Source organism: Puntigrus tetrazona, chromosome 11 (assembly GCF_018831695.1).
Source record: "Puntigrus tetrazona isolate hp1 chromosome 11, ASM1883169v1, whole genome shotgun sequence".
Lineage (NCBI taxonomy): Eukaryota > Metazoa > Chordata > Actinopteri > Cypriniformes > Cyprinidae > Puntigrus > Puntigrus tetrazona.
In genome coordinates this window covers 10,437,136-10,448,651 of record NC_056709.1, presented here as the reverse complement: position 1 = coordinate 10,448,651, position 11,516 = coordinate 10,437,136, and the positions used below count along the sequence as shown (strand labels likewise).

Below are 11,516 nucleotides of genomic sequence, written 5' to 3'. Positions count from 1 at the left end.
GCATGTTGGACTCCGACAGGGCTGCCCTTTGTCACCGGTCCTGTTCATTATTTTTATGGACAGGATTTCTAGGCGCAGTCAGGGGCCGGAGGGGTCTGGTTTGGTGACCACAGGATAGCTTCTCTGCTTTTTGCTGATGATGTTGTTCTGTTGGCTGCATCTGGCCAAGACCTACAGTGTGTGCTGGGGCGGTTTGCAGCTGAGTGTGAAGCGGCAGGGATGAAAATCAGCACCTCCAAGTCTGAGGCCTTGGTCCTCAGTCGGACAAGGGTGGCTTGCCCCCTTCAGGTTGGTGGGGAGCTCCTGCCCCAGGTGGAGGAGTTTAAGTATCTTGGGGTCTCGTTCACGAGTGAGGGAAGGATGGAACGAGAGATTGACAGGCGGATCGGTGCAGCTTCTGCAGCAATGCAGTCGCTGTACTGGTCTGTCATGGTGAAAAAAGAGCTAAGTCGCAAGGCGAAGCTCTCGATTTATCGGTCGATCTTCGTTCCTACTCTCACCTATGGTCATGAGCTTTGGGTCATGACCGAAAGAATGAGATCCCGGATACAAGCGGTCGAAATGAGTTTCCTTCAGAGGGTGGCTGGGCGCTCCCAGAGATAGGGTGAGGAGTTCAGTCACTCGGGAGGAGCTCGGAGTAGACCCGCTGCTCCTCCACATCGAGAGAGCCAGCTGAGGTGGCTCGGGCATCTGTTCCGGATGCCTCCCGGACGCCTCCCAAGGGAGGTGTTCCGGGCATGTCCCACCGGGAAGAGGCCCCGGGGAAGACCTAGGACACGCTGGAGAGACTATGTCTCTCGGCTGGCCTGGGAGCGCCTCGGTGTCCCCGGAAGAGCTGGAGGAAGTGTCTGGGGAGAGGGAAGTCTGGGCATCCCTGCTTAGACTGTTGCCCCACGACCCGGCCCCGGATAAGCGGAAGAAAAGAAGAAGAAGAAGAGAAGATACAACTTAAAACTTTACATAAAAATCATACAGACACATATGCACTAAAATATACATAGACACGCAAATAAAACAGTTTCATATATAACAACAATTTTTTTATTATTTTATTTCATTTATATTTTTAGACATAAAACAATGTTTATATGTAACATGTTTTTATCACACACAATTGCATATTTAATTTTACATTTATCTGGTACACTTCCAGATAGTCTCGTATCTCAAATAATCCAGTTAAACCTTCAGATGTGCGTGTGCCACTCCTGTCCCAGCGCACGAGGAGTTAAACCAGCAGCCATGCTCCTCAGCAGAGTTCTCACGTCCCTCCCTCCCCTCCACCCTGTTTACTGCCAGCCAGACTCACACCACTGCGGTTACATAACCCTCTCCGAGCGGCCCGACGCGCACGCACACACACACACACACACACACACACACACACACACAGAGAGAGAGCAATTACCACGGAAATAACCTGGAGTGCCTCCTCAGCTCACCTGATTTTACACCATCTGTCTCCAACACCGTCCCGAGCGCTACAAGCCTGGCACAGTCCACACATTCACACAAACAAGCACACGATTCACACAGAGCGCTTGCTTTCCCAAGAAAAGCCTAAAACTGCTTTCATTTGCTTCTGAGTTCAAAACGAGGTACTGATAATAAACCGCGTTCTAGGAACGCAACATCCCAAACTAAATCCTAAAGGAAAACTTTCAGTTCCTTCTATGAATAAAAGCGTCCCTCTGGTTATGTAGTTTTCGGTCTGGTATATCCTGTCCTACTTTCACTCGTTTTTTTTCCCTTACATAAGTCAGTAATCAGCTGAGCGGTGGAGGGCTGCTCATGCACGCTCGCACAGGACGACGGGGAAAAAAAAAAAGAAAAGAAGAGCGGAGAGGAAAATCCTGCCCTACTTTTCTGGAGCCAAACAGGCACGGAGCGAGTGTGTGATGCGCGACACAAGGAGGGAGGGCGAGGAGCTATCAGCCGGATTCTGGGGCAGTTTTGAAAGCTCGTTACATAACCAGCCTTCTTTCCAGGTTAACAGTGAACTCAGTCATTCAGGCCTCTTTCAAACAACAGCGAGCGAGCGAGAAACGCAACACACCCACAGCGACACACACACACACACACACTCGCACAAAGGAGACATGCTTAAAAAATGATTCATCTGCTCCAGCGCATCCTGTAAAGCTCGGGACGTCATCGGACAACGTCTAAAAAAAATAAATAAATAAATAAAAAATTAAGCTCTTTCTGTGAACGGCCTCTTTGTTAAATGCTCCTCAATCGAGTTAATTGAAGGCAGTCCTGACACGCAGCCAATCGTTCCGAGAGATTCAAATGCGGAGCGAATCAACAGGTTATGCAAGAGCCCCGAGCGGAGGAGAAGCGGAGTTTATAGCATTACGGCATTCAAATGTGCAAGTCTCATGACTGCTCTTATAAACAAGACGGCCACATCAGATGAGACGCCGCGGTAAACATGTCAACACCTGACTACCATATGACGCACGTCCAGGAAAACAGAGCAACAGTGGAGCGGTTGGGAAAGTAGCATTTTCCAGGTGTTTTAGATGGGAGTCGGCAAAGTATTTCAAGGCCAAGGATCCCTTTGTGGATAGCATTTTGTTTAAAACTGAGTAAGAGTGCATTTTAGCTTGGCTTAAGTCATTTTAAAATGTAAAAAAAAAAGTGTGCTATATTGTTAACATTCTAAAGTTGTTATTATTAGCTATTACTATTTTAATAATATAAAATAATTTACATTAAAAAGTGTAGAAAATAGAAATTGAAGAAAAGTGAGTGAATAAATAAACAATTTTTTAACAATTACGCAATTAAATATGAAATTGTATTTTTCTGAATACTTAAGAATTTTAATATGAAATAAATATAAACAAATATGAAATAATAAAGAACAAATAAAATGTAATTTAAATATTTATACCTTTATAAAAACAAATACATGTATAATAAACTAATAATAATATAATTATAAATAAATTAAACAATGTTACTGAATATAAATCCAATGAATGGTATGAATATAATGAAAAATATGAATATAAATATAGGGATAATATAAATGTAATAAAAAAATGTCTTACAATTACATAAATATTAAACGTTACAAATAACTATAGAAGGTAAATATATAAAACACAAACAACAAAAACAAATGCATGTGTAATTAACAATATATATTTAAAAATAAATGTATAAAAATACATAAGTAATAATAATACAAATTATATATTATATATATTATATACATATTCAGATTTACTTCTATTTATTCCAATATTTTTATATTATTATTTCCTTTTTGGCACCTCATAAATACTGAATATACTGTGACTTCTGAATATTCAAGACTTTTAATCCTCATTTCTATCCCTAGTACTGTGGTGTGAATCATATTATTGACACAGCTGGAACTGATGCAAGAGTTTCCAGTATAGAACAAGCTGTATGCAATCAGCTTACAGACACGCATGAACAATGAACAAGCGGCTATATCATGAGTGGAGGACTTCAGGGACAAACCCCTACACTAACTCAGTCAATGTTACAAAAGATGTCTACCAGCAAATCACCGTATTAGAATAGGATCGTGTGACGCCGAGTTATGATGCTGACAATTCAGCTTTGCATCACAGAAATAAAAGTTGAGGCCAAATTGCCTGTTATTATCATCATCAAAGCCCATCTACTGCCTTGATCCCATCGTATCTTCACTAAAGTCTATCAGCTCATTTTACTGCAACCAGTCTATCCGTGCAAGGCGACCAGCCGCGACCCGACAGGAAGTAGACTCTGCATGGGCAGGTGAACGTGGGCTAATAGCAGCATCAGCGCATGAAGCAAAAGGTCAAGCAGCAACCGCCTCCCTCCCTCCCTCCCTCCATCCCCTTCTCGTCTATCTGAGCTCTTGGCATCAACAAGAGGATGTTATGTAAGATCTATTTATAAGCGCGAGCTCAATCAGTGCCGTCGTGCCCACCCGGCCTCGTAACCACGGGAACGGCTCGCACGGCGGCGGCTGGGGATGCGGGGAGATGTCCTTCACACTTCAAAAGCAGCTGAAGGAAAGTCTGCAATACGACACGCTGATACAAGCGTCAACTTAAGGACTTTGAGCGCACTTACTAAATCCATTAGAGAGCTAAGATGCCGCATGGGGCAGACCATAATAATAAGAGACGGGTGGGGGGGGTTAACCCCACTTGATAAGCAGATTTCTAAGGCCTCTGATGGAAACGATCGACTTCATGCCTTCTGTCGTATGATTAATAGTTTGTACTTTTTGTAAGCAACCAAATGTCCTTTTAATGTAATAATAAAAGAACTCGCCACAGGTTTAGCTGCAAATATCTTACCTGAGGCTTTGTGAAGTAAATGAAAGAATAATTTCATATACATTTAGTACTGAAATATCGTTTTTTGGGAAGATAATTATAAATACATTATATATATATATATATATATATATATATATATATATATATATATATATATATATATATATATATATATATACATACACACACAGTTTTTTCCTGACTATGCTAGGCTAGGCTTTAAAGGTATTTAAAAAAGCTGGATGTAAATACGGCCGAGGTCAGCTTTAGACGCACTCTCACATGCCTGTTGAGTAATAGAACTCACACCTGTTGTGCTTCATTACACTCGTGTGCGTCTGCTCGTGTCTTGCGAGGCTGTTTGGAGTTTACGGTAACCAAGAGAGCCGTGAGCAAAAACAGAGCTATGCACACGACTAGCTTCAAGTGCACAGAACATCTCCAAGGACGAACTGCCACCGTGACAAAGTCTGAAAAAGAGTGTAAATATTTACAGGTCACAGAATTATCAAACACAGACACACACTTCCTCCTCACACACACACACACACACACACACACTGGGTGTTTATGTAGGTCACAAGCTAATGTTTAACCGGGGGTGCGTGCACTTATGCGGCAGGCGACAGGTGCAGGGTGCGACCTGAAACCTCGGGAGGAGTCCTCCCGTTTGAGTTTGTCCCGTTACACCTGACGCCATTTTTCTTATGTTACATAACAGGCCCGATTAAAGCGAGAGCTGAGGTTTTGACTTCAAAAGAGGGATATCGTCATTCTTCTGCATCTCCTCTCTTTTAAACGCTAATCGATGAGGTTTAGATGGAGCCATGAGTCAGAAGCTGAGCAGATAATGACAACTGCAATAAAAAAAAAAATATATATCATCTGATAACAGAGGCGAAACAAAAGCCCTGACCTTTGGATCCCAATCTGTGGGCCAATTTCTAAGGCTCAAGGATAAAGACCCTTCTTTCCCCTCCCAGGTGCCGGGAACGCATTGCTATTTATACTTTTCTGAGGAAATCGCCGAGCCATACGTGTGTGCAGGCCAGCTGGAAATAACACGGCTCATCTGCTGCATTCAAATGAATGTGTCACTTTCTCTTTTAAAAGAGACTAAGATCCAGCATGCTTAATTTACCCAAATATGAAAATTATGCCTCTTTTTCAGTGTATGTATATATATATATATATATATATATATATATATATATATATATATATATATATATATATATATATATGCCTGGCATGACACATGCATTAATACCAAACCGCCATGGTAGAGACATATTGGTTTGGTGCATGAAGCCCTTACATCGAATAACATCTGTGTATCGTGCCACCCCTAATATACACACACACACACACACTCTGTGGGTATATATATGTTTAATGTGAGTATTTCACATCATTCTGTCACATAGGAATGCATACTCTGACATCACAGAGCAGGAGGGGTGTGTGTGTGTGTGTGTGTGTCTTTGTGCGATTAGCTGCTCCAGAGTCTCAGGCTTGCTGCCCACTTGCTGTAGAGCGAGTGGGCGACACTTCCGTCACGGGTCATCCAGAACTCGGCTGTTCTCACACACTCTGCTTCAGCACTGTACTCGGGCTGTCTCTCGATCCCTCCCACTCCTACTTGAGCATTACTCACCGCAGATGAAGTCCCGTCTGCCCTTCCGACTTCTGTCTGGCCTGGAGCCTTTACGAAATACGGGCCTGCATTTGAGCAGAGCATCAACGGATTCTGATTTAGAACGGTAATTTCCACCCTGCCTAATTACGTCTACTCAGTTCATTGCGGGCTGCTTCTAGTGTGTGAAATTGGATCTCATGTATCCTGTAACCTCACCATTTTTCAATGGCAACCTGCGACTTTCAGATGACTCTGGTGGGTGGTTTAGAAAAAGCGATGACCAATTCAGCTTTTAAAATAAACCCATATTAAATAAAATTAAAACAAATTTGCTGGATCAAAACAAAAATATGCCTTGAGATGTGTTTTTTTTGTGTTAAAAGAAATAATAAAATAAAACTAAATTTTATAGACAACAGTAAAAACTTCCTGAAAATGTGTGAAGATGTGTGAAGGCTTCCTTAAACAAATATGTCTAAAAAAGATTTGTTAAAAAGAAAATAAAAAAATTGTGTTTTGGTTTATTTGGTTTAGTGTAATACTACCAGCAAAACGTATTTATTAAAATGTATTTATTTATTACTTTTGAAATAAGTCTATTTTACCCACAAGAGCTTAATTTATATGATAAATGGACCAAAAATACAGTAATATTGCAAATAATTAATTGCGATTTAAAAATAACTTTTTATTTCAATATATTTTAACATGTAATTTATTCATGTGACGGAAAAGCGGAATTTTCATCATTTTAAATCACACTGCCTAATATTTTTTGTGTATTTTTCAAGATTATTTAAAGAATTAGCTTTAACAACGTCAACATTTTTACGGTCCATTTTTATCCAATTGAATACATTTCTATTTCTAAACAGAAGCATACATTTCTTTGAAAACCAGAATTACTGACCTCAACCGTTTGACCGTTCAAACTATAGCGCACATAAATGCGTAAATCACACTGAACAAACACAATATCTTATATATACTGACAGTATCTTTTTGACGGCCTATCAACTCACCCGTCACAACATTACCAACATATCATTATAACAAATGAGCGGAAAACGATTTGCACTTGAGTCACGTCCTCTTTGTCAAAACCTTTCCACAATCACAGCCTTTTACTTCAACTGCTGAAACGAACAGCGAGGCCTAAATGTAGCGAGACAAACCTCACTGCACAGGTCAGTTCGGGCACGGAGACTAAATTTAGTGCCACGTCCATGCAAAAGAAGCCTTGCGCAACAATCCCGTCCGGGAAAGTCCCTTGTTCTTACTGTATTGTTATAGATGGTCCATATTAGGTATGCGGTAAAGCCATGAGCAAATATTCACACATATACAAAAAACGCATTTCAACACAGATCTAGAAGTTAGGAAGGCCAGACAGCATGCGGTCTGCCCCGTTCCACTTCTCTTTGTGTTCACCAACACACTTCCCCGTTCTCTCTCTGCCTGCTTCGCTCGCTCTGCCCTCAACTTTTGCATAATCTATCCGCTTCCCTATTACTCAGTCCATTACCTCTCTCTCCTCAGCTTGCATCCCTCTTTTTCCCTTTCCCTGGTAACAGCGTGTGTTATCCTGACGACCACCCCAGAATACCTCTGTAAACAAACAAATCGTGGAGGGAAATTGGCTTGTGTTGTTGTGCAGCGACCGAACAAATACCTCTCTGTTCATGAACCAGGACATATTATGCAAGGCCAAGTAACGCGATTCATCCTCTGATATGTTTCAGATTCACTCAGCTCCACAAAACTCCACTAACAGGGAGCTTTGAGGCTGATACGTTTCTACTTTTTGTGGGAAGCAGCATTAAGCTAAATACCAACCCGCCTGGACATTTATAAACAAAGATTGATAGAAACGGCACCGAAATACCAAAATATCTCACAGTGAGCAAAGAATTTGCATCGGCGAGAGCATCTGTGCTTGGAATTACTTCTTATTTTGGATTCATTGAATCTGCGTAACACATCTAACCAAATCCACAAACCCAGGGTTCGCTGTTTGGCCCGTTTCACTTCTTCTATACCGGGTCACTCGGTACAGTCGTCCAATCACATGACTCTTTTCACAAAATTCATGCTGACAATGATACACCTACTGACTCAACTAACCTTTAAACACCCTTGAGTTATGATCTATCAAACCTCCAAGGATCTCTAAATTCATGCTTTTAATCAAAACGCTTTTGAATTCTACATACTTTCATATCTTAATTCTTCTGAAAACGTGGCTAGGTCACATTTGACCTCAAAATAAAAAGTAGAAGTAAAAACTGAATTTCCCATATTAGAGGAACCATTCCATATTTTAATGAATATTTAATTGTGCCATTCATTTCATATATATATAATATATATATATATATATATATATATATATATATATATATATATATATATATATATATATATATATATATATATATATATATATATATTATATATCTCTTATGTAAACCAAAACAGATTTAGGTTATGATTAATTGTGATTAACCATTTAAAAACACTAAATATAATTTAATATTATATTCCAGGAAAAAAAAAAAACATTTACAGCATCAATGAAAAACTAGTCTTCTTTTTATTTATTTTGCTTATAATATATATACACATATTATATATATATATATATATATATATATATATATATATATATATATATATATATATATATATATATATATACACACATATATGTATGTATGTATGTATATGTGAGTGTGTGTGTGTGTGTGTGTGTGTGCCCTGTAACAGGCTTCTTATCTATTTCATTAGATTTTGGGTATGATTATGGCCGATAGATGCTGTAGAATGAAACTGGAGTCTGGAGTTAAGGAACTGAGAGCGTTTACTGAGAAAGCTAGCAGAGGACAACAGAATAAATCCTCTTAAAAGAAGCTGATTTACAATGAGTAAACTCAGTAATTCCCTATGTAACACTAGAGAATGTTACCCCCGCACACACACATACACACGTTTAAAGTGCAGACTACCCTCTAGTTCTCTCCTTTCATGTGGTTTCTTCACATCCTTCAAAAGACACCCAAATGACTCTGCAAACCGGCTGCAAATGTGTCATGCAGGTTATCCACAAAACCCTTTTAGAGCTGCAAGAATGCTTAACCAATCTAACCCAATACACTGAGGTTGATGCTGACAGACGCAACAGGTTTTTAACACATTATCAGGAAATAAAGAGACTAATTAATAACACAGTCACAGAAACTGAATTTATGCACATAAATAAACAATTCTTATTTTCATAATGTATAAAATATCATTCTGATCACTGTAATGTAAAACCAACAGAGGTGTATATAGAATATGGCTATATATGTAGTAATATCTTTATACTGATTGTATGCACAGTAAATTATCATTGTTTACGTTTACATTTACATTTAGTCATTTAGCAGACGCCTTTATCCAAAGCGACGTACAAATGAGGTAGGCATATAGAAGCAACTTAATATCAGCAAAAGGGCAGTAGTGCATAAGTGCTCTGAGTGGGGTCTTGTCTTACCTAACGCAGACACGAGGCTTTTTTTTTTTTTTTTTTAACAAGAAAAGGATAGGAAGGAGCAGGAGAAGAAGAAAGCGCTATCGAAGTTGGGTTTCTGTCTGTGTACAATTTATATATAAAAATATAAACTGTATATTACTGCATTGTACAGCATCACAGCTGAATAACAGAGGCAGATAAACAGAGACAGACAGACATGCGTATATATTGATATAATTATGACAATATAATAAAATAATAAAACATTAATATAATTTAATACAACCAGTGCTGCCAAATGAATAATCGCATCCAAAATAAAGCTTTTTGTTTACATGTATACTGTGTACTGTGCATAATTATTATGTATATAGAAATACACACACATACAGTATACATTTGGAAATTATACATCTATATATTCATATTCTTATATTTGATATTATATACAAACATATTTAATATGTAAATGTTATATATATATATATATATATATATATATATATATATATGTGTGTGTGTGTGTGTGTGTGTGTGTGTGTGTGCGTGCGTGTATTTTCTTGTATTTATATATACATAAATATACACTGTACACAAACGCATTATGTAAACAAAAACAATTTTGGATGTGATTAAAACAATAGATATAAATCAATATAATATCTCAATGCAAAAAAAACAAGAAAAAAAAACAAAGCATCTATAGCATTGTATTTCATCACAACAGATTATACATAAGAATATTGTAAGATTTAGAAGGAATGAGCCTTTAGAAATAAACACGGTCATGATAATGAGAACACGACTGGCATTCCACGTCATTATGGACACTAATCTCTTTGTGCGCACCTTTACCTGTCCCTCTCGATCATTTTTCTCTTTTGTGTCTCTCAATCACAAAAGCACACAGTGACCCAGTTAGCACAGAAGCGGAGCTGTCAAGAATGTTTTCTACATTATTCACCACGGGCTTGGCTTATGTAATGCAGTCATGTGAGCGTGTGCCTGTTGGGAAGCCGGAGTATCATCAAGTAGAATGCCTATGCTAATAACAGGGCTGATTATGCAACGCGCCTATTTACAAGAGCACCCACGCAAAACACATGCATGAGCACAGAAACCAGACCTGCCAGGCTGGGGACACCGAATCGCTCTACAGTCGAAGCAAACATCCCTTCTTTGACATTGACTGCCTCCGCCGCCGCGCATCGCCCTTCCTGTCTGCACGCATCGAGGCTAGCCTTTTGCCAGGTTGCCATAGCAACCGCACTGCACCTGCAGAACCCTGGCTGTGAGACTGCAGACGGTGACGCGTGGCTCTGCTCTGAACTGGACCGCCTCCAGTTGACGATCCGAGCGCGCACTTCGCCTAATGTCACTGATTAACATACTGCTATCAGACTACTATTAACGCTGCGGTATACAGCGCATAAAATGCATAAAATACGCATAAAATATACAGATATACTACAAAATATGCTACTTTTTGCCAAAATGAGCAGCACACCATTTTTAAAAGCTAAAGAAAAACACAACAAACTAAAATGAAATAGATAATAATAAATAAATGTTTTTAAAACTTGAAATAAATGTTAACTGAATGTAGTAAATAAACCTATTTTTTGTTTTAGGTTTAATATTAAAAAAAATACAAAAAAACTATATACACAAAAAAAGCATCATTACTAAAATAAAATATACAAAAACTTTAACTATAATTAACACAGAATTATAAATAAAAACTGTAAAAGTGTTAAATATATATGTATACATATATATATATATATAATTTTTTTTATTATTGTATACATTAAATATACAAAATAAATAAAATGTAATAGATTGACTTTGGATGGATTTTGCATCTAAAGTCTTTTATAAAATATCTCTATATAAAAGTAACTCTGCAAATGCGTTTTTTTTATGATAAAACATTGCAAATAAACATGCATTTCGTCTAAAGTGCAAAGCAAAAAAAAAAAAAAAACAACCAAATATATGAAGATAGTTTTACCCAAACAATACAAAAAAAATCTAATCAAAGAGACTG

General features: G+C 38.3%; 1 pseudogene; it reads right to left on the bottom strand.

Moving 5' to 3' along the window:
• The window catches only part of LOC122354386, an 81,659-nt pseudogene that overhangs the window by 33,795 nt on the left and 36,348 nt on the right, over positions 1-11,516 (bottom strand).